The sequence below is a fragment of the Marmota marmota genome, unplaced genomic scaffold, assembly GCF_001458135.2.
Source record: "Marmota marmota marmota unplaced genomic scaffold, marMar, whole genome shotgun sequence".
In the NCBI taxonomy this organism is placed as follows: domain Eukaryota; kingdom Metazoa; phylum Chordata; class Mammalia; order Rodentia; family Sciuridae; genus Marmota; species Marmota marmota.
The window spans coordinates 2,867,223-2,870,039 of record NW_026000207.1 but is presented as its reverse complement, the minus strand read 5'-3'; positions in this window follow the sequence as shown (position 1 = coordinate 2,870,039).

Here is a 2,817-nt window from a genome sequence, read left to right as displayed (position 1 = left end):
TCCCTGCCCAGTGCATCGGAGAGTTGACCTATCGATCACAGAGGTGAGACCGTCTTCTTATTAATCGGAGGTGGGCGGATGTAGAATTCAGGCTCTCCGACTCCCCTAATTCTGGAGAAGGGAGCCGGCCCGCAGAAGAGAGGACAGTGACCCCCTCCTGTCCGGAAGCTTTAGAATTGGAGGGTCCCCTGTTCCTTCCTCATTTGCAGCCGCGGGCAGATGGAGTCAATGAAGAGTCCCTAAAGCCAAACAGATTGTCCCCCAAATTGGCAAAATGAAAAGATCCTCAAATCTTTATTGATGGAGAAATTCCCTCCTTTCCCTCCTCATCCCTTCCTCTCTGTCCCAGGTGGTAGGGGCCCAGCAGTGGGGAGGTACATCCCGGGGTCACAGGCTCACCCTGTGGAACCAGAGATTAGTCAGGACAGCAGAGGTGGCTGTGCTGGGGGCCAGGGGCCAGGGAGAAGAGGCCGAGAGGCAGGAGAGGGGCTGGCTCTGGCGAGAAAAGAGAGGAAGGGGCCAAGACCGAGCACCAGGACAGAGGCTAGGGACACCAGGTCCAGCGTGCCCAGGGCCCAGGAGGGGGCTGTGTGGGCAGGCAGGAGTTGCAGTGGGGGAGGGAACACATGTGTGGGGCACTAGGCCCCGTTGCCATGGAGACGCCCCCCCTAGACAACCTTTCTCAGCAGCCCCTCCTGGGAGGACCCGGTCTGGGGCCAGCTGATGGGGGACGGAGAGCCAGAGGAAACTGGGAGGCCAAGGTCACCCTGCAGGGGGACCTAGGTTTGGGGGTTGATTTCCCCTCCTGTAAGGCTGCCAGGCTCCTTACTCTAGGGGGACTTGAGGAAGAAGTCTAGGAAAGTGGTGGAAACAGCTCAAGGACACATGGCCAGGGGGAGTGGGTATGGTGGCGGCAGGAAGCTGGGGTATGGTGGCATGGTGGTGGGGAGCTGTGAGAGAGAGAAGTGAATGGACAGTGGGGGGGCAGAGTGGGCAATTGTTCCCAGTTGAAAAGAGAGTTGTAGTCTTGCGGATCACATTTTTCTGAGGGTGCAGTGGATTAGAGGATCTTTTTAAGTCTGGAAGAAGTTGGGGGCTTCTCTGTAAGTTCCTGCACATGTGAAATGGCTGTGGGGGATGATGTGGGGGTGTTCCCAAGAAAGGCAGTCCATGGGGGCAGAGGAGAGGGTCTCCCTTTTGGTGGAGATGCTAGCAGCTAAAGAGGGTGAAGCTAGCAGACAAGAGTGAGGGGACTGTTCGTGGTGTAAGAGAAGTTGGGAGGGCACTTCCTTGAACCTGAAAGAGAGCAGGGTTCCAAGTGAGTTGGGAGACCTACAGCGAGCGAGGGATCCTCTGTGATGCAGATGGTGAGCTTCTGATGGGGGCTGAGGGCATGGGCCATGGTGCAGGGACAGAGGACCAGGGCTAGTGCATGCAGGGGTTAATTTTGGATAGCGGTGGTGCACAGGTCAGGTATTGGGACTTTCCTGAATGGAGAGAAACTGGGGTTTGGAGGAAGCAGGTGCTGTGGGCAGAGACGCTCTGGAGCTCAGGGTGGGGGGTGGTCATAATGGAGGAGAATGTGATGGTTATGAGTTAATCTAAGTTGTAGAGGTAGCAGGGCCAGATTTGGAAGACTTTGTTAAGCAAAGGAGAGAGAGTGGGAGCTCTCTTGGAGTCAAAGACAGGACTGGGGAGACATGGGGTTGTCAGAGGGGATGTGACTGCAAGGGAGGGATTCTCCTAAACCGGGGGGACTAACCTCGCCTGCAGGTTCCACTTCCCCAGGGAGTTCTAAAAAATCTAGATGTTTGGCCGCTCCAGGCCAATTAAGAGGAATTTCCCAGGTGGGACCCAGATATTAGAATTTTTAAAAGTCCTCTGGAAAGGTGTGTTGGAGGCTGCAAACCTGTGTCCTGAGGCACAGGGGCTGGGAAGGGAAGGAAAGTGAGTGAGTGGTAGTGGTCCGGTTATCCTGGCTTGTGCAAATAATGAGGGTCACTTGGGAAAGTTGTTTTTTTTTTTTTTTTTTTTAAGCTGAGGTGGGATTGAACAATCTATTTTTCCTAAGTAGAGGAAATTGTAGCAGTAATGTCAGGCTTATGGAGGGTATTTCTCCAAAGAAGAGGTGGAAGTGGAGGGACTGGGGATTCCCAAATTGTGGAGATACTTTAGGCAAAGCCAGGGTCAGGAGGGCATTTTCCGAGGCCTCCCAGCCGTTGCAGAGGTGGGACCCGCAGGGAAGAGGGGAAGATCTGTACAGAGAAGGCCACGGGGAAGGTGGGGGGTCTTGACAGAAAGGAGGAGGGTCAGGCCTTCCTTGGGAGGAGGAGGCAGTGGGGCCCGGGTTGGATGGCTTCCAAACGGGAGGACAGTGGCCCCGCAGAGAGCAGCTCTCAGAGTATAAAACCAGGCTGGGGGATCTCTCCCAGTGACTCGTGGACTTTTGGGGGCAGGGGACAATACTTGAGGAGGGTTTCCTTTCCAGGGATGGGGACCAGGGTGGAAGGAGTTTCTTCAAGGGGGGACAGTCTTTCCCGGGCGGGCGCGGGGGAGGGCTGGGAGAGCCTCGGTGCCATCTAATCCCTTCTCTCACCCTGCCCTCCCCAGCCAGAGACCATGGCCCTGCCCTGACCCCCGCCCCGCCGCAGCCTCCTGCTCGCCACCCCCGCCCCGCCCCGCCGGTTCCCGGCCCCCAGCTTCTGCCTGCGCTGTGACCCCCCCCGAGCCGCCGGCACGGCCCCGCCCCCGCTGCCCCGGTGGTGGCCCACGGCCCCCCGGCTGCCCGTGGTCAAACTGGAGTCGCTGAAGCGCTGG